This window comes from Lissotriton helveticus, chromosome 3_1 (assembly GCF_964261635.1).
Source record: "Lissotriton helveticus chromosome 3_1, aLisHel1.1, whole genome shotgun sequence".
Taxonomy (NCBI): domain Eukaryota; kingdom Metazoa; phylum Chordata; class Amphibia; order Caudata; family Salamandridae; genus Lissotriton; species Lissotriton helveticus.
In genome coordinates, this window is record NC_136061.1 from 43,214,434 (window position 1) to 43,242,249 (window position 27,816).

Genomic DNA, 27,816 nt, shown 5'->3' on the forward strand with positions numbered 1-27,816 from the left:
AGTAAATGGGACGTTACGTGTAAACCCATAAATGGTTGCCTGGGAACACCCACGTGCCATCCAAGGTACATCCCCTCGACGCAAAGCGCCAGTAGAGCCACTTTGTGTTAAGGCTACTTTGATGAACTAATAAAGTTTTGCACTGAAAAGCAAATCCCAATGCAACAGTTTGCACCAGTTTGCTGCACTTTTGAGATCAAAACTTAGGAGCCTATTTATGACCCCTTTGCTCTGCCGTGGCATCAATGTGACGCTCCGGCATCGCAAGCCTTGAGATCATATGTATGAGGCCGCGTAACGCCATTTTGTGTGGCTTGGCATGGCCTCGAATATATGGAGTAATGTAAGGCATGGCAAATCAATGCTTTGCCTTACCCTGCACTCGGGTGGCGCTTCATGGGCGTTGCGGCGGGTGTTCCCACTCAACACCCATGAATGTTGACGCTTCCTCAGATTTACAAGACCATGTAAACCTGTGGATGAGCCAAAACCTTACGTCTCCCAAGGTGAGACGTAACGAGGAGAAATAACTTTGTTTCTCCTGGTTTATTCCTCTTTCCATGTGTGCAGCATTCTGCAGCACACATGGAAAGAGGAAAACACCTCTCAGGACTGTTTTTGTGCAGGAAGGTGCTCTTTCCTGCACAAACAACAATCTTGCTGACAACACAGGCATCGTTGCGCCATGATGCAAGGGGACCTGCATTGGCGCGAGGCTGCCAAAACGGCGCCAGTGCGGTGGGAAAGTCCGAAATGCACTGTATTGCTTAAATACAGCCCATTCCTGCCCTTTCACATTGACATTTATATATTTTTTTCAGTAATAAGAAGACTGTACCAAAAGTAGACCTTCTTTTATAAGTTTCCATCAGGAGATGAGAACAGTAAGTAGTTGTTTATTTTTAGGACACACTCCACAATGCAGCTGACAACACCCTTACATTACCCCTCAACAGGAATAAATCTTTGTCACCAAGAAGCCTCAAAAGACTTAATCGATTAAAGTCATACACTGACACCCAAGCAGCCTTTAGATTATCTTGGAACCAATTACACTCATTTACATTTCTTTCAGGCACCCTGGAGAAAAGACTCCTTTCTTCTTTCACTTCCTGCCTCTCACTTGGCAGCACAGGAGAGCTCTCTCTTCCTTTCGGCCAGAGGCACGCGAGGCTCACCATTAGCCATTCGAGAATGTTTTTTCATGATGGAACCTGCTATTGTACACATTAAAAAAGATTGTCACTGTCTTTTCCAATAGATTTCACCCACTTCAACCACTGAGGTCTTCCAAAAGGCATTTACTGGTAGAGGAGGGTTTGTTTGCTATCTCAGTGTTTCGTCCAGGTGTAATCTGAAATGCTAAGGTCTGGGGTCCCATACTTATACTAAGTTTGGGGGTTGGACATACTCTGGGGACCCACCTAAGGGAGGGTCTGGAGAGAGGGGTGGTCACACCCCTTTCCCTTTGTCCAGTTTCGCGCCAGAGCAGGGGCTGAGTGCCCCAGTTGCATCCTCTCTGCCTCTTCAGCCCATCCTCAAGGTGTGATACAAGACATGACCCAAGTGGGTACTGTGTGGAGCCGGCTCCCATCTGGAATTTAAAGGTTCCCCCTGGCCAGTCAACATCCTCCACTCTTTACTCCGCCCTCCCTGGCTCTTCCCCCCAAGCCTGTCTTACAACTGCCCCTTCACGCCTTTACCGCTGCCACCCAAACTCTTTTACCACCTGCTCAGAGAGCTGCTCGTAATTGTGTGCATTAAACCCCATGGTAAAGGGAATAACATTTAAAATACAAGCATGTAAATTTGAGTCTGCCGGTAATTCCCCATTCCGTGGGGTTTAACCCTTAATTGCACAGTACCGGTGGGTTGTTACCACACAGTACTAGTAATTACTGATAGGCCTGGGCGGCAAATTCCGGTCTGTTCGCGGAATTTGCGGAATTTGGGTAATTTTGCGTTCCACGGAGAACGCAAATTGCCCAAAATTGTGCGTTCCGCGTCTTCGCGAAATTCTTTGCTTGTTCACGCTCTCAAAGGCGTGTTCACAAAATATTTCTTCCCGAGCACACAAACAGCGATTGCGAACAGTAAAAAAAAGCATCGCAAACAAGCAATTCCGCATGTTCGCGGGATTTCTGCGTGTTCGCAGAGATTTTTTACAGTTTCGTGGAGATTTGTGTAACACGATTACGCAAATTCCGCCCACCCCTAATTACTGATGCATCGTTTGCACCCTGAATTTACCGTGCAATTTGTGATTGGGGCCATGGTGGGATACTTGAAATGCCTGGGGATACATCAACAGGGCTGGAAGGACCAGTTATCGCATTCCACCAGACTTCATCGTGAACAATAGACAAATAATGTAAGATTCCATCAGAATGCAAAGGGGGATCTTGAAGGAAAGCCGTCCATCTGTTCCGTGCCACTGGAAGCCTGTGTGGGTAATGCTACCATCATTTATAGGTTGAATGTATGCCAAGGCTTGCTAGGTTTGCCTTCCTGAGACAGCTATTCACAGCTTCAAGGCGTTCAGAATAAGAAAGTGTGACTTGTCATAAATTTTCAGGAAATTTGATAGGTTTCCCGAGGCTTGTCATAAGCTGCACTGGTGGCCAGCAAGGATTCATTACATGGTGCTTTGCTGTGCCCACAGAGCCTGTTATGAAACAGGCACCCTGCTGCTTATATGTTTATTTCAAAGTTTGAATCATCCATCCCTTCATTTTGACTCTTCCCTCCTGCTTTCAGTCCCTGGATTTAGCAAAGGCTTGTTGGGGGTTGGGTCCTGCGATGAGAGGCAATCACCTTTTCTTTTATTTTCTTTCTTTAAATGCAATTCACGTCGTTTTGCCCAGTGCAAAATAAAGAACTTTTCTATGTTTCGCACGACTGTTAAAAGTCATCTATTTTATGGACAATCTTCATATCTTTCCTGACGCTGTCAGTCAGTTCCTCGCCAAGGTGCCTCAGAGCGTTTATTGCATCTTATGAGTTACAACTCAGCTAAACCCATATCTTGCACGTACAGATTTTCAATATATTTAGTGGGTGCCCTCGGGCAATAAATGCAGGGCAGCTGGAAAATCCAGAAAGAAATTGTGCAGAAATGGTGTGTTGTGGCTCTGGTTCTTTGGTGGCGGAGCACCTGAGGGCAGCTCAGGTGTCTGATGTCTGACTTTAGGGTAAACTGAGAGGCAGCTAGGCCTGAGCGTCATTTTAATTACACCGGGCTAATTGGTGTAATTTTGAGATTTATCGTAACAAAATTACCCAGATTACGCAATTACCCCCATCTCGTAATTTCAGGGAGAAATTTTAACATTAGATGTACCGTTCGGATAATTTTCCAGTGCAAGCAGAATTTCAGGTAAATTTCTTTCCCGAAAAGTTGATTTAGGTGAATTTTTTATGCAAAACTATAAATCTGAACAAGAACGGCAGTGTTTTGAATGCGAGCGACAGTTCCTTTAACATGGGTAATCAATATAATTGTCAGATAGATATTTTACCCGAACAGATAATTCGGGTAATTTTTAAGCACAAAAGTACAAATTTGAATGTAAGCAGCAATTTTTTAAATGCAAGAAACCAGAAATCAACTCAAAATGTAATTTTGAGCTGAATTTATAACCGAACAGAGCATTTGGGTAATTGTTCTAGTGGGTGATGCATATTGTATAATTGTACGTAATTTCGCGACATTTTCCAGTAATTTTGCACAGTTACGCTACCTGAAATTATGCGAGTAACGCCCACCCCTAGAGATAGCCCACCTGTGAGAAACCTGAAGATATGTCATGTCTAATCGCAGGCATGCCTCCGCAACCGAAAGCAAATGCCTATCGGGTCAGGTACTCAGAGTGCGTTGTAAGGAAGATGTAGAATTTGCCACTGTAGAGAATCAAGGGCTAGATATAGGTAAAAAGGTTTTACCGATTCTAAAATACCGAATTTTACCGATTCGGTATTTTAGAATCTGTTAAACCTATGCAGGTAATTATTCGGTATTTTTTACCGAATCATTAAGATTCGGTAATTACCGGATCGGTATTTAACGATTCGGTAATTGCCATTCATTCCTATGGGCCCGGAGGCCCATAGGAATGAATGTCAATTACCGAATCGGTAAATACCGATTCGGTAAAATTGTGAAATAGTCAAGGGTGGCAGGGTGTCACATTGACACCCTGTTGCACCCCTGATTAGTGCTTGTTTGGCACGCATGTATGTGTGCCACATGGCACAGGTGTAAATGCACATATTTGCATTTACATAGGAATTCGTTATTTACCACCAACTAATAGTTGGTGGTAAATAACAAATCCTTAAAGCCCTGTAGCACTGTTTACAGTGCTACCTACATTTCAAAATACAGATTCGGTCATTTTAATAAATCGGTAATTTTACCGAATCGGTAAATTTATCTAATCGGTAAATTTACTGATTCAGTAAACTTACTGATTCGGTAAAATTACCGAATCTGTATTTTTTCATGCCATACATCTCAGTATCCAAATACCTGTTGCTAACGGCCGAAAATCAGTATTTTCGGCCGTTACCGACCGGTATTTGGATACCTATATCTGGCCCATAGTCTTTCATATCAAAGCAAATCTGGAGAAACCCATAACAAATGCCGCATCTTATAATGTGCACTGGTCCTGCAGGGTTTAAAAACAACATTGATTTTTAGTGGATTCGACACTGCATGTGCTGGGGCTTCAGAACGAAAGTGAAAGTATGGTTGTTATTCAGTGCCAGGTCCCTGGTCAGGAGGCCACTGAAGCTTGCACCACACATTACCCCTATAGCGGTGACAATGGCACTGCACACACAATGGCACACACAATTGCTAATCCTTACTCTCCTACAAGTGTTACAATTCAGTCTATTCCAGGCCCCGAATGCCATAAGAATGACTTGGCTACAGTCAATAGTCATTTTAACCCCTTGCATGCTCGGGACGGAGCCCGGCTGTCATGCATCACAGTGGGCGTATGCGGAGGACGGCCGGGGCCCGTCCGAATCCCTCCCACTATTCAAATCGCCCACATATTGAAAAAATAATCAACTGTTGTTCTGCTCATCTTTAAATTGCAAAACAGCACCACCATGTGGCAGACTGTCAAAAGTCCCGGTGTTGACAATTAATGGCTGGTGCCAAGCACCAAAACCCACTGGCTCAAATTAAGCACTGTTGTTATTATAACACGTGTTATTAAGAGGCACTATTTCAGCTTGCGTTCGAGCGGCCTCTTTGCAGGGAATTACCCCTGAGCCACACAGTGTGTGTGTTCTGAAGCTTGAAGGAATACTTGTGTCTTCTGCCTGTTGAACAGCATTCATTGCAAGGATATTTCAAGGCGCTATCTTTCCTGCCAGTTCTTCAGGGCTGATGGCTTTCTCCATGAATGTAGCACACATAACAACAGCTGCTTTGTTTTGATTTAGAATAGCTCAGATTCCTGGCAGAGACATCAACAAGCAGTAATATTGCCAACTGATTAACACTTATTTATTGATTCTGAGGAGGAATACAAGAGGCGTTAGGAATCAAACCCAAGACCTGCCGGTCACTCATGCTTGAGTCAGGTGTGTTAGACCACTAAGCTAACTTTTCTGAGTCCTGTGTCTGTGTAGTTGGGCCTAACAAGCTTATGTTCTAATGCTCCGATGAGAAAAAGCAATACAGGCCGGAGCATCTTACGGAATATGGGATTAAAATATTTCATGAACGCCTCATTTCAGGGAAGGAATTTTGCAGAGAATTGGCGAAAAGGGTTCTCATCTTGAAATACAGATGCAAAAACTGGCTCTAAAGTGCTTTCGATTGAAATCTGTTAAAGTTGCTTTTTGGTTGTCAAATAACTTATTCCCCTTATAAAGATCTCTGTCAGTAACCTGTAAACCTGTCAAATCCACTGAAACCTGCTTGTTATCATCATTAGGTTTGATCAATATGTTTAAAACGCACAATTTATCACTCTATTTTCTGGTAATGGACCTAAGCTGCACCCCAGTGTTTGAAATGTTAGCCCTGCCGCTATTGGTTGACCTGTTAGGCCCCTCCCCCAGATTTGAGTCTAGTTGCGCTCCTGTTGCAGTGCAATATTCTGACTTGGTATATAGATGTTAAGAGACACTTCAGTTTACGTGTGTGCTGTATCCATAGTAACTGCTGATATGATTGCACCGATTCACTGTTGTCTCAAAAAATTCTCACAAAGAGCGCTTTTATTATTGCTTGCTTTCTGTACTGATAGTGCATGTGATATAGACGGTGTAAGTATAGTGTATATAAGGTCCAAATCGATTTTTGTAAACTAAACTTATTGTAGTACACCGTACAATACTTCTTCAGTGAGTCTTTGGTAATGTGCGCTCGCTCTATCCTTCCCATGTAAACTTTTGTGAAAAGGCTGTCTCAACATTGGCACTTGAGATGGGCAACGTCAAAACAGCCAGTACACAATTTGTTAACTCTGGCCACTGATATAGCTTTCCATGCCAATAATGGTTCACTTGAACATTGAGAATCCCAGGGCAGGTTTTGAAACATTTGCGCTGATCTTAGGTGCTTATACCTTCAGAGTTATTGAAGCAGTCAAAAATGAAGCAGCACTTTTGAAACTATGGAAGAAATTCCTCTTTACGGAAGGAATCTAGAACAGAATACCACAGTGAGGTTTCATTAACTTCAAATGCCATTGGTGGTGAAGGGACATTTCTATGCATCATTGCTAGCCATTTATCATACATTGTAAAATAAAAGTTCCTGAATTGCTATTCACCATTGCTTTGCTTACCAAGTGGCAAGCACTCTAACATGGAACATGTAGCAGTGCCAAAGTAACTAAAGCTGTCACCCAGCCTACTCTCGAGGAGATATTTCCCATCTACACCAATTATGCTGAACACTTGGCAGACAAGGGTGTTTTCAGACTCTAGTTTTTTTATGTCCACTACAGCAGTTATGTTTTCCAGTAAATATTCAAGAATGCTGTAGAATGTACTTTTTTCACATCAGGATCATTATGTGACCAAAGATCCTCACAGTTCTTGCCTTTGGCATCATCTCTCAGCAAAAATTCTGTAAATGGTTGCCACATGGATAATATAGCATTCATAGCCCCTTGGACTGAGAACCATCAGCTAAGGGACACAGTTGGGATGACTCTTTCTTTGATGCCATTATAAAGCACTTTTTCGCGCCAATCCGTCGCACAGCTTTCTCTTGCCTCTCCTGGCAATTTATTCAACAAGTATTCCATAATTTTTCCATCTTATTAACATTATCGTTCAATTTATCCATTATATTTTCTCATTTATGTATATTCCTCAAACGGAATGTTCATGCCATTTTCCAGGTTTCACATGTTGCCACCGTGTCCGTCCGGACCACTTAGTAAAAACACGAATGAAGCATTCTTCGTTCAGGGCAGTGTTTATTTGTAAAAACCCAATGCATTTCGTGCATTATATGCACTTCATCAGGGGTCACTATAGAAAAGACAATAGACAATCATCAAATTGTGGAATTCTTAGCTTTACACTTATTCATTAAAATTAGCACCTTATCTCAATGCGCAGCTATACATTTTATCAAATATACCACTATTTCCTCTTTATTCTAAATCTGCTGGGTGACTACCCTCACGGCCTTATACAAATGTGTTTGGTTCTGGGCTTGCCAATCACGTAACAAAACGTTACCGTAGACCTGACACTCGGGGCTCCAAACTGCTGCTTCACCTTTCCCCTCTTTCCTACTTGCTCAAAAAACTTGCGTTCTTTCTCTCTTGATTTAAATAATAAATATTTGCATTGTAGTTCCTGTGCATATGAAAACAGTGCAACAGAATTGACTAAAAAGTAAATTGTATTCCTCATTAGCTCTGAAGATTATAAAGATACTTTTAGCATACCATCTAACAAGTGGCAAGGATCTCTTACAGGGAAGCTCGTCAGCTCAGGTATCGATTTTGACATGTCCTCACACAACTTTTTCATATACGTAGTTGAATCACTGTAAATACAAATAATATCACTCCAATCTTTGTTGAACTTGGAAAGAACCTTTTTAGCAGAGCATTCCAAGTGACACTGTGTTCCATGTTTTCCAAAAGTCTGGTGTCATGTTTTAACCACTAACCCAGATACTTGGTGATAGCGCTCTTTTCACATATACTTGTCACAATACGTTGCAATGAATGTTTAAAGCCTGAGGTTTTGGCAATTCGCCTACTATCAATACTGACTCACTAGAAACTGGGGGCTGATGTATTAAAACCTCCCATGCTCATGACGAGGTGAGCTCGTCATGAGCCACGGCACTCGTGTGCTCATGACGAGCTGAGCTCGTCATGGCCCAAAGAACGCACACACGCGGGGATAATTCCCCTGCTGTGCTGAGCGTTCCATTAAACGGGCGTGGTCGTGACAAGCTCAGCTCGTCATGAGCACACGAGCGCCGTGGCTCATGACGAGCTGACCTCGTCATGAGCACCGGGGCGCTGTGCGCGCCCCCCAGCACAGCAGGGGAATAGCCCCAGCAGTCAAGGGGTTAAGGGTTTTCACCCATTTTCTGTGGGTAAATGTGATGACACATATTAGGAAAGATTCTTATAAAACAAACCATTTTACCTATCAGTGAAAGAATCAAACGCAGCCTAAATATCAAATATGATTTTGATATTTATAGATTCTCTACAGTTTATAAAATAATTTAAAAATACCTAACACATGCTTCTTTAGACCAAAGACCACAAAACTGAAAAAAAACAAAAGGAAGAAGAAACAATATTTTAGAGCCAAGCCCTAAACAACAAAAATCAAGCAAAATAATGTTAGCCCATACTTTCTTACTGCTAGCTTGTATAACAAAGTTACATTGTATTGGCCCCTTAAGGAAGAAATAAACGGACTCTTTCACTCTCTTTTTTATTATTCTTTGAATGGCATTTAATTTGTGGTTGTGCAGGTTTTTTTTCAGTGTTTAAATGTTTTCACTGGTGAGGGCTATTTCTCTTTCAGTGGGGTTTTTATCAGTTATTATAGGTTTAAACCTAAAACCGGACAGCCTAATTACATCACATGCGTCATAAACGAATGGGAGAGTGTTTTGTGTATGACCTCCGCAGCCCCAATCCAGGCCTCTAAAGACCTGTGTGACAACTTCGCCAACTTCTTCAATGAGAAAGTCACCAAGATTGAGCTATCACTAGACATCAACCTCAATCCCTCCTGCAAAAACCCAACCGTAACAATCAAAAGCAACACACACAAGCTCCACTGGGAAGCCTGGAAATCCTTCGACCCCGTACTTGGAGCTGAGATTCTTAAACTGATCTCTTCCTCCAAACCCACTTCCCACATTCTCGATCCTGTACCCACCCAATTGATGAAAAAGCTGAAACTCTCCCTTGTCCCACTCTGGTGCGAAATCATAAACTAACCAGGAGGATCCTGTCTAGCAGGATGGGGAGTGTAGATCACAAGTACGCCCTTGTCAACGGTGTCCTGCTGTTGCAATGACTCGGGGAGGTGAGAAGAGTGACTTATGCAAAGCTGTCACCTAAAAGCGGAAACAAGATGCCATATACCCCCTTGGAACAGTGTCACCTTGAACATGCTCAGAACAGACAGTGTGTGTAAGATAGGGGGTAGTTAACATCTTCGCTGCGGCGGCTATTCCGCCGCAGCGCTAACGGTCGCGGGGGGGGCGCACGGCTCACCTGCGCTGGTGACAGAACCGTTCCGTCACGGCTCGTGGGTGAGCTGTGCTTGTGACGGAACGGTTCCGTCACGGCCCCGCCCGCTGAATGAAACGCGCCGCGCAGGCACGGCGGCCGGGCCGTGATGGAACCGTTCCGTCATGAGCACAGCCCACCCGAGGGGCATGACGGAACGGTTCCGTCAACAGCGTGGAAGGTGTTAATGCCTAAACGGTCCAGTGAACAGAGAGTTTATGTAAACTGCCGCCTCCAGCCCTTACTGGTTAACAGGGCCCTGAGGATTAAAGGGGGAGGGGAGGTGCTTCTGATGTATCTGTCCCATGTGAGTCTGGGATTCTTTCTATAGGTCCCTATTCAGAGAGCTGGTATTAGGAAAGTATGAAGACTAGAGGAGGCACGCGTGACATACACTGGGTGGGAAGGGAACCTATTTTTGTCCTTGCACCTTCACATTTTCTAACCTTTTAAACCCGAGTAAATTATATTTGTGTATGTGTACCCTGGGCGTTTCTTGCTTTGTGAATCACAAATTCACAAAGCAAGAAGCAAGATGATTGGGGAGAGGAGTTGGCCTAACGGCTAGGGCGGTCAACCTAGAATCTGGAGAACTGGGTTCGAGTCTCGGCAATGACGCTGAACAGCCTGTGATTCTGGGCAAATCACTTAATCTCCCCGTGCCTCACAAAAATGAATGTGTCCTTATGTAATGCAACTGGTGCTATGTAAAGCGCTTTGATACCCAATACCGGGTCAAGTTCGTGCTATATAAAACTCTATAAAATAAAATAAAACATGTTTTTTAAAGTATATGCATGCGTAGATTGTAAAGATCAGAAGAACTTATCCATATTTACCCTGGAAAACCCTGTGGACACCCTCACCTCCCTGTCTTGATTTTCCAACTCATGTTCATCATGTTTGTCTGAAAGATAAATGTCTGAGCCAACCCTGCCAGGGTTCGAGCCTTTGGTTTACAGCATACCCCCTGCCTCTGCAGCAGGTGCTTCAGCCTTGGAACTACCCCAGGTGCAAGGATTTCTGGCCCTCTTCTGACACCTGTCTGTGCCTTCTACTTACCGACAGTAGCAGAACTCGGCTCTAAACGGTTGCGATGTTTGCATGTTTTCTTTTAGTTGTAGAAATACAGACCTTTGAACTGTTTTGGACGGATTGAAATACGTCTGTTCACCCTGCAAACAAATCACGTCATGCTACGGAGAAGTTCTCAGCCAGGGCCTCCCGAGGGGGGGTGGACCAAACCTCAGACATACACTCTGTGCAATGACACATGATGAGGGGGGGAGGGCGAGGGGGGGCGCTCAGCCTGAGACTGGGGGGTCTGCGGGGAGTTGCAGGCATTACATTTACATTTCTTACATTATGATGTTTATAGTTTAAAATAAGGCTGAAATATTTGCCTGCGGGAAATGTTACTTCAAAAGAAGATTCTGATGGGTTTTTCTCCAGCAAAAATGATTCTCAGCGCATTGTGTTCCCAGCTGCTTATCATTTTCTGCTTTTTTTTTTATTTAAAGTCACCAAGTTGGAGTTATTGGGTTTCTCAACTTTGGCCGCTCCTAGTTTTATTCCTAGTCGCTACAATAAAATGCATTTCTTATCATTATTTAGGGCCGTATGTATCAAGTCTTTTTCTTGTTTGCAAACAGGCGATTCTCAGAATCCAACAAGGGAAAACCATTCCAAGGAGCAGTACCTAAAGCACCGTCACATCACATACATAAGGTAGACTTGCATCTTCCCGGCACGGACACGGCAGGAGTCTCGCTTCAATCGTGCTGCAGGTGCAGCGGCAGGGGGTCATGGCCTGAGGGGTCCACCGATACCCTCTAGTGTTGGATTTTACTACCCAGCCAGGAGTAGGAGTGTCCATTTTCCTTGCTTGCACTATGGCTCTTGGCACCCTTGTTATACCACTGGTTCTGCTTAACACCTTCGAGTCTCATCTCGTCATGATGCTCGTGTGCTCATGACGAGCTAAGCTCGTCATGACCGTTAGAACGCTCGCATGCTGGGCAAATTCCCCTGCTGTGCGAGCGTTCTAAAGGAACGGGTGTGGTCATGACGAGCTCAGTTCGTCATGAGCACACGACCACCGTGGCCTATGACGAGCTGAGCTTGTCATGAGCGCGGGAGCTCTGTGTGCGCCCCCTCGCCCCCCAGCACAGCAGGGGAATTTACCCAGCTGCGAAGGGGTTAAGCAAAGTGCAAATGAATATATACCAGCGAGAGGCAATGACAAACCTGACCTTCCCCCGCCTACCCCACAGCCTCTTGCAGCTCGTAGGGGTGAATGGATCACCACAGATTCTAGCCAGACATTAGAAGCGCGCGCAGCACTAAATAAGATGGCCGCCTAGCCCCGGAGCTCCGCATCGCGGGTGAAATGTCACAGTGATTTTCGTGACTCAAAACTCTCTTTTGGCAGTGAAATAGAGTTACATGCATCGGAATGGCTCCTGAGCACCCTCATATATCTGCTATGGGTGTATTCGCATTTTTTTTTAGGTTAAATCTCTTTTACTTGTTTTCACTCCTTGCGGACGCCATTTTGTTTTTCTTTGTGAAGCTTTTCTTGCTTCTTGCCTCAGATATTATGCCGCATTCCTGATTTTTGATAGCAATCATTATTTTCCTGCTATTCTATGCCTGACCAGACCTACTTTTTTTTAACTTTTATTAGAGATTTCCTTCTGTTTTGAGCTGGTTGCACAATTAATTGTGGAGCCTACCTCACACACTGTGAGACATTGCAGTTTTTTTCCTGATTGTTCTCTTTGTTTTTACGCAGTGTTTCCTTCCCTGCTCTATGGACAGGAGCAAGAAATTATTACTTACACAAAAGAGATCTAAAGCTCATTCCCCAGTGTTAGTATCTTCTTCTGATTCACGGAAAGGGGTCAGTTCCTCTATGTGGCAGAAGTACTAAACGTCACTGTCTTCCTACTGTATTAGTTGCTGGGGGATCGATTTTTCAGATCGTAATGCCCTCACACACCTGTTAGGGTGTCATGCTTCTTCATTTGAGCTAAAAAACGGTGTTGGATCTAGCCCTGATCTCTTGACTGGGTGAGAGTACTCTGCTTAATTCAGAGACTCTGTCCATCACCACCCCTTGTTGTAAATAATGCTTCTTCATAGGGCGCTCCTCGTCAGTCTGGCGCTGCAATTTCTGACGGGTCTAGTGGTATCTTTAGCGGAGTTCTTTTGATCTGAGGTCGCCGTATGTGAAGAGTGTAGGTGGGCAAAAAGTGAGTGAATCTTGGTGTGTGTTGGGTGACTAAGTGATCTTAAAATAGGCACCAGACCTATGAATGTTTTAATTAAAAAATACGTCTGGGACTAAGTAAAAACAGTGGGGCTACCAAAAGGTCTTAAGGTATCAAGGTAGCTACTAAGGGTATTTGGCCGACATGTTTCGTGTCATTGAGGCTCCAATATTGAGCAACACTTCTTCCGGACCAAAAAACCTATAAAAGTGACAAGTCCCCAACAAGTGAGGACCAAAAGGTGACTCCCCAAATTATGGGGATTTTCGGTAGATGAATGCCAGGTCCCCAGTCAGGAAACAGCAGTGTCGCTACACATCACTTGGTGGATAATATTACTTCATAGATGTGGGGGAGGGGGCACCACCACTGGAGGGAACCAACGAGTTGTGTGAACGGACAATGCCAGTATTCTAACGCGTCTCTCCAGCGTCATCCACGTCTTAATTCACTTGGTTTTACTTCATGCTTTTTATCTTTGCAGGTTATTGTTCATAATTGTATTGTATCACTGTGTTGTATCATTTTGTTTTCATCTCCTATTTTTCTCTTATAGCCTTCAATTATTCTAGGTTATTTCTTATCTTCTAATGCATTTTTCTCTCTGATTTCTGTTTATTGCATATGTTCCCTGCTGTGCTGCTCCCTCCCTGGTTGGTTGGGCCGTCTTCCTTGTGTCGCCACTTCCCGTACTTCTTTTTCTCTTCTCCTAAAAGGTACGTATCACAGTCGTCATCTTATTATTTTCTCAATGTGCATTCTTATATTGCATTAAGTGGTTGTCATGTGCTATCTTCTCTTATCATCTCTTTTTCTATCTTCTCCTATTTCTGTCCTGCTCCTCTTTCTTCCGCCTTCCTCCCCCTTCCCTCCTTTTCTCTATTGTATGGCTTGTAAGTTTGATTGTGGTATTCATTGTATCTTTGTTAATATTACATGTTTTGCTTTTGTAATTGTTCTTTATGTATTCTTGAGGATTTTACATTCAAAGTTACTTCTCGGAATGTAAAAGGTTTCATTAACCCTATTAAGAGACAGAAAATCATATCACATCTTGCCTCTTATAATCCTGACTTGGTTGTTCTACAAAAGACCCATCTAACAGAAATTGAGGCATTAAAATTGAAGAGAGGTTGGATTGGATCTGTTTTATTCTCTCCCACTTCTAATTGTGTTATAATTCTGTGCCATAAGAAACTGAACTGTAAAATTATTTCGCAAGAAATTGATACAGAACGTTGATAGTTGTTAGCTAAGTTGTTTATTAATAATATTTCTTTGACCGTTTTTAATGTTTATGGTCCCACTCATCCTGATTGTTGCTTTTGGCCTCTGATCACACAAAAATGTATTCAATTTAGAGATGATTACTTTGTTCTAGGAGGTGACAGCAACCAAGTTGTTGACCCTTTTCTAGATCGCCAATCACAGACACGATTCACCCCTCGTAAGTCTCATAAACATTTTCTTGATCCTATTTCCCACACACATCTTGTTGATTCTTGGAGACGCACTCATCCCGATTCTCTTGACTGTTTTTTCTTCTCTCATCCTCACAATTCCCTCTCTTGTTTAGACTATATTTTTCTCTCTCAATCTTTATCTCAAAACTTGTTAACCTTCTCTATTTAACCTACTGTTATCTCTGATCATGCCCCAATTATAACTGACCTTGACTTACTTCCACCACATCCCAGGTCCTCCTGTTGGCGTTTCAACAATTCTCTTCTACTTGACCCACTTTTCTTTTTCTCTTCTTCGTTCATCACCTTTGCTAATGAATTTTTTGGCCTAAATAACGATCCTAGCTCCTCACCCTACATAATTTGGGATTCCTTTAAAGCCACTGCAAGGGGTTTCATCATAGACTTTGTTTTTTAAAAAAAGAAAAGGTTCCTTCAGCAACATAAAGCTACCTTGGCACACATCAAAGCTTTAGAACACAAATTCTATACTTCATTCGATGACGAGGTCCTGCCAGCTCTGATTCGGGCTAAGTTGGCATTCAATAAAACTTCGACTGATAGCGCCTCTTCCATACTTCTACGTAGTAGTGCACATTATTACGGAGGTCGTAATAAAGTTGGAAAACTTTTAGCAAATTACCTTAAATCCCGCAAAGATCGTACACTGATTGATTCTATTTATTCTTCGGATGGTTCTTTTCTTCATAAGGATCAAGATATTCTTAACGAATTTAAACTATTATATAAGGATTTTAGCAAATCACCTTAAATCCCGTAAAGATCGTACAATGATTGATTCTATTTATTCTTTGGATGGTTCTCTCATAAGGATCAAGATATTCTTAACAAATTTAAACTACTTTATAATGATCTTTACATCCCGGAGTCCCCTCCCTCTAGTTCCCTCATTAAATCATATCTTAATAATTTACCATCCCGATCCAACTCTCATCTTAATTATTCTGATCTTGAGGTTGACCTATCCCTTAATGAACTTTCCTCTGCTTTCACCGCTTTAAAGAAAGGGAAAACTCCTGGCCCGGATGGTTTTTCAGTTGAATTGTATCTGCATTTTTCTAACTTAGTCCTTCCTAAACTCTTGAATCTTTTTCACTCCTTCTTTCTCTCGAGAAAAACAAAAGGTATTTTTCAAGAAGCCACAATTTGCCTTATCCATAAAGAGGGTCGAGATCCTATGTTTTGCAAAAATTATAGGCCGATTTCCCTTGTTAATGTTGATTATAAACTTTTTGCCAAGATACTTGCTTTACGTTTAGATCCCCTTTTACCTCATTTAGTTGGTAAGGAGCAATGTGGTTTTGTCAGAGGTAGGTTGACCTCGATTAATTCTCGTCTCTTTCCTAATGGTTTAAACAAAGTTCATTCCCTCTCCACATCCTTACCGGCCTTTTCTGTTGACACTGAAAAAGCATTTGATAGAGTAGATTGGTCCTTTTTATTTGCATCTTTGAAATGGCATGGTTTTGGTCCCAAATGTACTTCTCTTATATCTTTATTATATTCTGCCCCCAGAGCTTCAGTTCTAGTTAACAGCTGTATTTCATCCTACTTTCACCTCCAACGAGGAGTCCGTTGAGGTTGCCCTCTCTCTCCTCTTCTTTTTGTCTTGCTCTTGAACCCTTCATATCCTCAATCCATAATAATGTTTCCATTTCTGGTTTCTCGTATGGTGACCAACATTTTAAACGTTCTGATTACGTAGACGACAGCCTACTCTTCATTTCTGATCCCGAAACATCCATTCCCCCTTTATTACATGAATTTACTTACTTTTCCCTTTTCTCTGGATATCAGATCAATTCTGAAAAAACAGAACTTCTCCATCTCACTAAACTTTTTCTTCCACATTCCTTTTCCTCCACTCGGTTTGCATGGAATAGCTCTAAAATCAAAAATCTACGTATATAGTTCTCCAACTCTATTGCATCTTCTATTAAAGTAAATATGGCTGTGATTCTGTCTTGGATTGACTAATTACTTTCCTCTTGGAATCCTCTCTTTCTTTCGTTGTGGGGTCGGTTGGACTCAATTAAGATGATGATTACTCCTATTTTGATTTGTAATCTTTCTATGCTTCCTATCCACATTCCCGCCTGTTATTTTAAACACATTCATTCTCGTCTTTCTAAATTTCTTTGGCAAAATAAAAAACCCAGGATCTCTCTCTCTCTCTTCTCTTTGTAGGACAAAACCTAATGGTGGTGTAAATTTCCCTAATTTTCGCTTGTATCATAAATCATTTTGTCTTCGCCAGGACTCCAAATGGCTCCTCTCTGACCTTTCCCCCTTTACTCCCCTGTGGCTTTCCATTGAGCGTACCATATCATTACCTTTCTCTTTAAAATACATTTTAGCCTTTTCTGCCAAAATACCTCATACCTCCCTACCCTTGTTTAAACACACCTGTTCCCTATTGAAACCTTTGATACACCCCAAACCTATCTCTAGAGAATCCTTTTTAGATTCTCTTATTTGGCATAATTTCCTTATTACCATTAATGGCAGAACCATCTTTTGGAACTCTTGGAGATCACGGGACATAATCGGAGTCAAATACCTTTTTGATGGTCTATTCCCCCAATTTCAGAATTTCAGACCACTTTTCAATGTCCCCGCTCCTTCCTACAGAAATGTACCACTCTAAAAATGGTCATTCTTGATATTTTCTACGCTCTCCCATCCTCATCTCTTCCCCCTGTTCCCAATTCTCTTCTCAAGATTCTTCTTTTGCTGCCTAAAGCTTCTCCTATATATAAATATTTCTCAGCTCCTAATCCAGAACATATTAAAACTAAGTTGGAACTTTCATGGGAATCTGACCTGGGATGTGAATGGTCTATCATTTTCTGGGACAAACTTTGGTCCCGTTCTCTCAAAATCTCTCGCTCTGCTTCTCTTACTCTTACTATGTTCTTTCTCTATCATAGACTTTATCTTACTCCCACCTCTATCGCTAAATTGTCTCACTCCACTAATACAAACTGTTGGACCTGTGGCTCTTCTAATGCCGGCCTTCTTCACCTTCTCTTCCTTTGGCCCTCTGTCTCTACTTTCTGGGAGAAACTTTGGTCCTATATTTCTCGTCTATTTAAAAGTTCCATTCCCTATTCCATTCCCCTTCTTTTCTCTGGAAGTCTCTCTGATTCCTTAAACCTTCTTCCTCACAAATATGGCGGCATATTACCAACGATTAGCGATATTCATCGCTAATTAGGCTTAGCAACGAATTTTTTATCGCTAAGCCTCGCCGGAAATTATCGCTGAGATAACGTGCTATTAGCAACGTTTATCTCCAAAGCGATAAATTTTCTGGCGATAGCGTAAATATCGCTGACAATACAGCGATATTCACGCATTAGCGACAAAATGCTCTTAGCCATGTTATCCACATCCCATTGGATAACATGGCTAAGAACTGGTCAGAGCAGGCGTTAGTTTTTGACGATAGCGGGAATATTTCCATTGCTACGCCTGCCTTGCTAATAGGCGATAGCGACGTTAGCGACTGCTTTCAGTCGCTAACAGGTTGGGTACGCCCACTTTACATGTCATTAGCGATAAATATCGCTGACATGCAAAGCGGTACCCAAACCGCTCGATATCGCCTAAAGCTGTCGCTAACTGCTGTTAGCGACAGCTTGCTAATAGATCGATAGAATTATCGCCGCTTTGCGCCCGAAAACGGCTGCTAAAGCGGCGATAATTGCCTATCGCCCTGCTTGGTAATATGCCCCATAGTCTTTTCGACCTTATGCTCACTTTAGCTTTCCAACACATCACTCTCAATTAGAAAACACTAACGAAACTCTCCATCCAGCACTGGTGGAACAGTCTTTGTCATATGCAACTGACTTGATATTGCTTTTGCCTCCTCCTGTAAACCATCGGTCAATAGAGATTTCTTTTGGGTACCTCTTACTACTTATTTAGATCATTTAGTATTAACAGATACGTCTTGTGTAAATGCTGAAAATGTTAAAGCTCCTTGAATGTCTATTTATTTTGTTCCTTGCCTTTCAATCTTTTTTGACTTATTATATATATTAGCTTGATTAGCTTAATCTCTCTTATTCCGATGTAAGATGCAATTTCTCATTTATTCATTTTTAGAATGTTTTAACTACCTCTCCTCAATCTTTTTCCCCTCCCTCCCTTAGTCCCTTAAAACTTTGAAAATAGCTTTCTCTTCTTTACATTAACGATTCATTTGTTTTTATCTTGTATTGCAGTATTTTGTATCACTGTTTTTTTTTATTACTATTATTCGAATAAAGCTTTCAAACTTAAAAAAAAGATTCTAGCCAGACCTACCCTCTTGACCTGCACTATGCCATAGACACGTCACACTGATGACTATCAGGCAGGGTTAGATTCAACTCAATTAATCAATCAATTAATCAGACATTTATAAAACGCAGCAACTCCCCCATGAGGGTCTCGAGGCACTGGAGAAGTTGGCTGCTGCTCAGTGGGATGTTCAGTCAAACAGCCAGGGCTTGAGGTCCTCCTACGCCTGGGAAGAGTTCACAGAGTTTTACTCTGCAGAACTCTGGAAAGTGCCAGAAAAACTCTGCTGTGCTCCGTGGAGTTCTGCCAGCTGCAGTGTCGGTTACATTGCACTGCTCGCACTGATTTTAAGCGCTGGAATTTTTTCCCGCACTGTAAATTCAGCACAAGTGGGACTAAGCATCGCGCCAGAGGGCACTGCTGCTTTCTGCTGCTCGAGTAGCCATTCTACTGAGCATCAGCTTCCTCAACAAGAGTGGCAGATTTCTCAACGTGTGTGGTCGCCAGCTGCCGCGACCACCCGCGTTGTGAAATCTTGCCGGGAGGAGGAATATTGTTAGATTGTTCCTCGCGAGTGCCTCCCAACTTAGTGTTGGCAGGCCGCTCGAGAGAAAAAACTACCCTCCGCATCACTTTGTGCATTTTTTTGTAAGTCAGCGCTGGCAAAACTCTGCAAACTCCTCTGGGAGAGCAGAATTATTCACCCACCCCTAATTCCTCCCTGAAATGCTTGTTTAAAGGGGTGGTCCTGAGGTACAGGGGAAGGCTAACACATGCCTTGACAGCCAAGTCCCAGAAGGAACGTCCTGTGCTGTTGGTTCTACGGATCCGTGGAGTGTCTGCAAGGGCGATTGCAGCAGATCGAAGGTGTCTGGTTGGTTGGTGGAAGGTCAGGCGTTTGTTGATGTATGCTGGTCCGCTGTTGGTACAAGGCTTGTTGATGTATGTGAAACCTTCGTTGTGCAAGGTCAACTGTGCTTAACGACAACATTTGAGGGACTTTGTGCAGTGCCTCCCAACAGGACACTTGCCGAAACTGCATTACTAGCAGCAGTGAACAACTGGACTAGGGTGATACAGCCTAGTTGGACCTTTTGGACTTCTCTGAAGCATTTTATAAAGGTGACCACCATGTCATGATGACCGAGTGAAGGAGGCTGGCGTAGGGGAATTTTGGCAAACTAATTTCTGTCATTTTTACAAGGCCACCGTCAACCAGCTGACTCTAATTCTTTCAGATGCACCAACTCCAAGGTGGCCCTGAAGGTTCCTCCTTTCCTACCTGGTCAGTGAAACGTGAATATGAGGCCTTTCTCGTGATTGGTTCGCTCCTTAGCAGCTCTGCTGCCGTTTATGCTGGCGACACCTAAATGTTGATTCTTTGAGCCAGTATTCATCACTCTCTGTGAGCAATTTTACCAAATGTGAAGTGCCGTCCAATCATGTGTGAGCATACATCGTCTCAAACTAAATGGAGATCAAACAACGCTGCCACTCATTGGTTGGTCCATAATCACCGGTGCCCTGCCAGCGCGTTTGACACATGTTGGATACTTCACCGTTTACATTGACCAGGAACTTGACCTGCAGCCAACAGAACATTAACATAACATAACATAACATAGCATAGCATAACATAGCATAACATAGCATAACATAGCATAACATAGCATAGCATGTATTTGTAGCACACGTTCACCCAGAAGGGTAGCTATCTTGGCGCTGAATAACAGATATTTACTGTTGCCCAACTCACTGGTACAGGTGAGGTTTCCGCTTACTGGATTCACACAGTCGGTCAAACAGGTGAACTTGTGCCATCCCTACCAGCAGTGCCTCGTGCCATGATCCTCCCAGCCTGTGTGCTCTCAAAGATGGACCTCATAATGGTAACAATCTATACATTTACAACAGATCCACAGGGTCTCTTAGGAAAGCGGGCGGGGTGAAGCCCTCTGACCATGTCAGGCCCCGGGTAGCCGTCGGTGGCTCTGTGGTCCCGGACAGCAGGCAGTGGCATTTATGGCTCCAGGCTGCTGTCTGTGGCTCTTATGGCCCCGGGCAGCCGTCGGTGGCTCTTATGGCCCCGGGCAGACGTTGGTGGCTCTTATGGCCCTGGGCAGCCGTTGGTGGCTCTTATGGCCCCGGGCAACTGTCTGTGGCTCTTATGGCCCCGGGCAGCCGTCGGTGGCTCTTATGGCCCCGTCAGCCGTCTGTGGCTCTTATGGCCCTGGGCAGAAGTTTGTGGCTCTTTTACGGCCCCGGGCAGCTGTTGGAGGCTCTTATGGCCCCGGACAGCAGCCAATGGCACTTATGGCCCCGGGCAGCAGGTGGTGGCTCTTATGGCCCCAGGCAGCAGTCGGTGGCTCTTACGGCGCTGGGCAGCAGTCGGTGGCTCTTACGGCCCCGGGCAGCAGGCGGTGGCTCTCATGGCCCCGGGCAGCCGTCGGTGGCTCTTATGGCCCCGGGCAGCCGTTAGTGGCTCTTATGGCCACGGGCAGCAGTCGGTGGCTCTTATGGCCCCAGGCAGCAGGTGGTGGCTCTTATGGCCCCGGGCAGCAGTCGGAGGCTCTTACGGCCCTGGGCAGCAGTCGGTGGCTCTTATGGCCCCGGGCAGCCGTCGGTGGCTCTTATGGCCCCGGGCAGCAGGTGGTGGCTCTTATGGCCCCGGGCAGCCGTCGGTGGCTCTTATGGCCCCGGGCAGCAGGTGGTGGCTCCTATGGCCCCGGGCAGCCGTCGGTGGCTCTTATGGCCCCGGGCAGCAGGTGGTGGCTCCTATGGCCCCGGGCAGCCGTCGGTGGCTCTTATGGCCCCGGGCAGCAGGTGGTGGCTCCTATGGCCCCGGGCAGCAGGCAGTGGCTCTTATGGCCCCAGGTAGCCGTCGGTGGCTCTTGTAGCCCCGGGCAGCCATCGGTTGCTCTTGTAGCCCCAGGCAGCCATCAGTGGCTCTTACGGCCCCAGGCAGCCATCGGTGGCTCTTATGGGCCCGGCAGCCATCGGTGGCTCTTATAGGCCCGGGCAGCCATCGGTGGCTCTTATTGCCCGAGCAGCCATTGGTAGTTCTTATGGCCCCAGGTAGCCATCGGTGGCTCTTAGGGCCCCAGGCAGCTGTCGGTGGCTCTTAGGGCCCCAGGCAGCCGTCGGTGGCTCTTATGGCCCCGGGCAGCAGGTGGTGGCTCCTATGGCCCCGGGCAGCAGGCAGTGGCTCTAATGGCCCCAGGTAGCCGTCGGTGGCTCTTGTAGCCCCGGGCAGCCATCGGTTGCTCTTGTAGCCCCGGGCAGCCATCGGTTGCTCTTGTAGCCCCAGGCAGCCATCAGTGGCTCTTACGGCCCCGGGCAGCCATCGGTGGCTCTTATGGGCCCGGCAGCCATCGGTGGCTCTTATAGGCCCGGGCAGCCATCGGTGGCTCTTATTGCCCGAGCAGCCATTGGTGGTTCTTATGGCCCCAGGTAGCCATCGGTGGCTCTTAGGGCCCCAGGCAGCTGTCGGTGGCTCTTAGGGCCCCAGGCAGCTGTCGGTGGCTCTTAGGGCCCCAGGCAGCCGTCTGTGGCTCCTATGGCCTCATGCCTTACTATTGAGAAACGTTATGCTTCGGTGACATCTTAAAGGAGCACCCTGACTTTGGCCAACCCCTCCTGGTTCCTCACATCGAGCATACATGTGCCTGGGGCTGTGCTTCGAGGCACCTTGAACGGAAATAGGGAAAGCCCTACACCCCCTATTATGCAGCATTCCAGGACGTCTGTGCTTGAGACAAGTGTTCAAGTGCTTCTCTTTCTAGTAGTCTTCTTTTAAGATTTACTTGGCAGGCTTTATTTTAATTTTCGGTTGTTTCGTACAAAGGTGATCCTGGAAGTGAAGGTTTGATCCTCATAGACTAGAAACAGAAACAGAAATACGAGACTAGAGCTAGATGTAGAGATACAAAGAGAAACCGAAATAGAAGTAGAAGAAGAAACACAAAAGATGTAAAAAGACACAGGAACAGAAAGAGAATAGAAATGCAAAACACAAATATGAATAGAAACAGAAAAAGAAAAAGAAACCGAAATAGAAATAGATGTAGCAATAGGCACAGAAACAGAAACAGAAATACAAATGCAAAACATGATTACGAATAGGAATGGAGATTGAAGCAGAAATACAAAGACCAATCAAGACAGAAATAGAAATAACAGAGACAGAAATAATAGAGCTAGAAATAACAGACACAGAAAGGCCGCGTCCATTGAAGACGTTTCCTGATCCTCGGGAACGGCCGCGGCTTTGGGCGATGAAGGAATCTCAGCTCCAGGGGCTGGCATGAACCCAGGGGCAGCTCTGGTGCCAGCGGGTAAGACTGGCAGTCAGCAGGAGGCGGGAGAGAGCGAGGGGCGAGGGAAGCAACCAACAGTTTGCTGTTCAATGGAGCGGATCACGAGCGCGTCCGGGGAGCGTGGAGGGGGGAGAGGGGGGCTGGAGGGGGGGGGGCAGAGGGAGTACTGATAGGAAGGAGGAGGGACGGGAGTGCTGGGAGGAGGAAAGAGAAAAGGGGGTCCGGGGCTGGCGCGGCGGGGGGCGGGGAGCAGCAAAACACAATCCATGCAGGCGGTGGGGGGGAAAGGGGGCGGGGGGGGGGGTTGGGTGATAAGGGGGAGGAGGGAGGGGAGTCGAGAAGGAAGTGCAGAGGGGAGAGAAGGGCAGACGGGAGTCTGTGCGAGGAGCGCAGTGGGAGCAGGGATGAAAGTGCAGTACTTTGGGGCAGTGGGAGTCAGTGAGTGACAGTTCTGCCAAGTGTCACGCATCAGGCGTGACACTAACACATTTCAGTGTGGTAATCCGCATTACCGCATTGAAATGGAATGTCACGCATATGCTTGTGTTAGCTCTGCCACTAAAAGCCCTGATTAAAGCTGAGCCTGTGGCAGCGCGCCCCTCTGATTTGCGCGTGCTGCTGCAGAGCAGTCTGTGTTAGCAGCCGCTGTCAGCTGCTTGCTACAATACCATGATTGCGCTTTACAACCCGGGCGCGGCTCTCACTATTGGCCTGACGTCATCGCAGGGGACGTCACGTCACATCCTGCTGCCGGAGAGCGGGGTTCGTTTTGAGAGCTGCAAGGCGTGTAGCTACTTTACGGGCAGCGCTGTGTATCATGGCCAGAATGCTGCAAATAATTCATAGCGCAGGCATCGGACGATGCGGCGCTCAGCGCTACCTGATGCAGCTCGCACCGGGCCACGCCACAGCTTGCTATTTTGCCCAATCACCATCGGCGCCGTGGGCGAGGCGGCTGCGCGGCATTAGTTTCAGTTGTTTGGCAACCAGTGCAAATTTGGGCCTGCCGCTTCAGCTCTCAGCACGCGTCCCGCACCGTAAGAAGAGGCATTAATGATCGCGGGCGCCGGTGTCACAAACTAAACTGCGGCCAACTTAAGTCGGGGGATGACAGCAGCCACTGACTGAATCGGAGAAGACCGATTGCAGTCCCGTCCGGTAAAGACAGTGCATGAGACTGGCTGCAGAGCAGTCAGTACTGCAGCTGAGCTGTGCGGCCGCCGTAGGTGGTCCCTGTGTGTCCCGCGGCCTCGGACAGACCGGGAAATGTCTCTAAACTCGGCCACAAGTAAGTTATAATTAGTATAATAACTATACCGATGGTGCATCTGAAAAATAAATGTATTCACTAAATGGCGTCATCTGCAGGGCTGCTCACTCTCATCCTTCCCAGTGAGCCTCCTACCGGTTTAAATCTGCAGTCCGTCAGTGACGGATCATTGTGATTATAACAGTAAATGCAGGCGGGCCCGGCCGCAGGGTTTACTTAATCTCTGTCTGACTGTCTCCGATCTCGGGCACCAGTAAAACATCATGTTTAAGAAAAAACAAGGAAATCTATGAAAATATACACGTTACTATAGGGCACTTTTGTTTCCCTACAATTTTGACCAGGAAGCAGTATATCGTGAACATGAAAACAACATTTGGTTTAGGTTAATTGTAACGGAACAAAACCGAAAACATTTCCGTTCCAACATGGTGTCTATGTTAGTGTCCATTTCCACTTGAACTCAACTGCCCTACCCGGAATTACGTTGACAGTTGACTTATGTTTATTTTTTTTCATGTCATGATATTGTGAAGTGTGTGTTTTAAAACTCTACCCCTCATTCCACACCCATGGCTATTCTCCCTTCGTTCCAGACGTAGGTGCTAGTTACATTTTGCAAGTACTTTTTGCTTTGGTATTTTAGGGCTGTAGATTACTAATTGGACGAATAAAACTGTCTTGCATCATCTTCCTCGTGCACATTCCTTATAGTCTTGCCCTACCTAGCTGGCTGTAACCTATGTGTGCTTCGGCCTCATCTCCTGATGCTTGCCCGATGTGGAGTGTCAGTGACTAACTGTTCAATCAGGTTACAAGGCCACTTTATTTCTGGTGCTTTACAGCAATTTTAGGATCCCCTTAGAGTTTATCGTTACTCAAATAGGTGTAATTTCTGATAATTATACGTTTTTCTGGTCTTCATGGCTTGATTTTGCTTGCGATAAAGTGTCACTCATAGTCGTTGAAATGTCACTCATAATTACACTTAAATTATGAAAATGTCACACATGGCAATCTGAAACCTTGGCAGCTATGGAGTGAGGATTCTTCGGACAGGGCGACTTAGGGGGTCATTAGGATAGTGGGCGGATGGGACCGTACGCCATAAGGGTGGGGGTCCCGTGGGGGTCATTAGGATGAGCCCGCTCAGTGGCGGGAGCATCCTGCATTCCTGACACTGAGGCGGGCAGTGCACTCAGCACCGCCCACCACAATGCCAGGAAGGCATGTTGTGCATGGAACTGCAGGGGGATACCATTGGTACCCCCCATGTGCACCCCCCCACCCCCCAGAGTCCCTGGGGGCCCACAATGGGCCCCCGCAAGCGATTCCTGCATGCCTTTCCGTGGCAGCAATGCAGCCACAGGAAGGCATGTTTCCGCCCCCATAGTAATATGGCTGGGGGTGTCTAACAGACACCGCCCCAATATTAAACTCTATAGCACCCGATCGACTTGTTGACCAGGCAGAAAAGCGGTGGATGGTCTTTCTGTCCGCAACAGTCCCCCCGCCATAGTAATATGGCGGGGGGAAATGGGTGGCGGGAGGGGACGGATCTCGGGCGGATCGCCACCGCCATGCGGGTGGTGGCGTTCTGCCCGAGATCCTAACGGGCCCCTTAGACCCTGTAGTAGGATCAGAGTAGGAGCTGGGGGTGAACGTGCAGTACTTTAGGGCAGTGGGAGTCCGCGAGGGAGGATTCTTCGGACAGGGAGAGCTGGAGTATGTACTAGGGACTCCAGCCAGTAGGTGGCGATACAAGGACACGCAATGTCAAGAACCTCAAGATCATCAACAACAGCAAACTCAACATAACCACACAAGGGAACGCTGTACCTGCCTCCTGTTTCCACACACTGAAGACGCTGAGAATAATCTTCAAATGGCTCGCGACCAATACCTGTAAGACCGTCACTCACCCTCGCCACAAGCAAGCTGGACTATGGGACCACCCTGTACACCCGAATCAGAAATCATGTCGCCAGAGGCATTCAGAACTACCCTGCCATAATCACCTTAAACCTCCCCGCCGCATGCACACGACACACCACACCTGAAGGGACGCCGCTGGCCCCCTATGATCAAACGAGCACAGTTCAAACTCCTCACTCATACCTACAAAGCTCTACACAACACTGGTGCGGCCGACCACAATAGCACTGTCTCCTTTCACAAACTCACCAGACACTTCGATCTGCCAAACCCTTACTGGCACACATCCCACGCCCACCCAGAACTAGAAGCGGGGAGAGGCTTCTCCTACATCGCGACTAAAGCGTGGAATGACCCGCCACAGAAGAGCTTCCTCCTCACTTTTTGAGTTCCACAAGACGCTGAATACCTAGCTCTTCGATCAATCCCTCCGGCCTTACTCGGCGAGGCTCCAGCACACCTGCTTAGTGCCAGGATACCCTCCCCGGTAATAGCGCACTCTAAAAACCCACATAAAATAACCACATAACATACTATACCATACCATACCATAGCATAAGAAGGGCCAGATGTACGACCCTTTCATTTAGCGCCACACAATTTGCAACTCATTGCGAGACGCAAATTGCGAGGTGCTAAATGAAATGTGCAACAGTATTATTACACTGTTTTGCGATTCCCATGGGGCTTGCAAATTGCGAGGGTCATTAATATTAATGAGCCTATCGCAATTTGGGAGCCCATTGGTAATGCCAGCCCTCCCAGGGATGGTGGGCTACTGGACCTTGGACTCATTACGTTTGTCCTGTCACTGCTCATTTTGTAGGCACTACTTTTTCTTTGTGTTCAAGTACTTTACCCAAGTGTATCTTTTACAGTGGCTGCCTCATTTACTTCCCCCCCTCTGTGTTCCTTGCCTGTCCATGTTGGCTTACTTCCAACTTCCCTGCCTCCCGTCTCCCATTGTCCTCTGTGTTGCTTTACCCCCATCCTTCCTCCTGTTGTCCACCATATTGCCTTTTGCCACACAATTCCTCCCGCCATTTTGTCCTGATCCAACGTTCCCTCCAGTAATCTGTCATGTTGCCCCTCCCACACTCCATAAAAAAAGTGCAAGGACTTGGATTCCACGTGCCACGTCATAGCACTCTTTTCCTACCTCACTCTCACTCCTTCCGTTGTCTCTCCTGCCGCTAGCACCTATCTGCTCTCCCTTTGTTGTCTGTGTTGCCCGCTTCCGCCATTACAAAAACAACAAGCTGTGGTACTAGAGCGTGTAGCGAGTGAGGGTATAGGTGTCAGTGAAGGAAGCAAGGTGCCTTCCTATGGTATGGACAGCTGGAGCATGTATGAGGTGGTTAAGGTAAGAACTTGGGATGGAAGCAGGGTCCTTTGGAAGGACAGCGAGGCATGTGGGGAGTGAGACTGTAGGAGGCAGCGAGGGAAGCAGGGTGGATCCTTTGAGTATGGACGTGGAGTCACTATAAGGTG

The 27,816-nt window shown here is 45.8% G+C and overlaps 1 protein-coding gene across 1 annotated transcript in view; it reads left to right on the top strand.

Moving 5' to 3' along the window:
- The window catches only part of ASIC4 (acid sensing ion channel subunit family member 4), a 1,267,902-nt gene that overhangs the window by 746,097 nt on the left and 493,989 nt on the right, over nt 1-27,816 (top strand). The window lies entirely within an intron of this gene.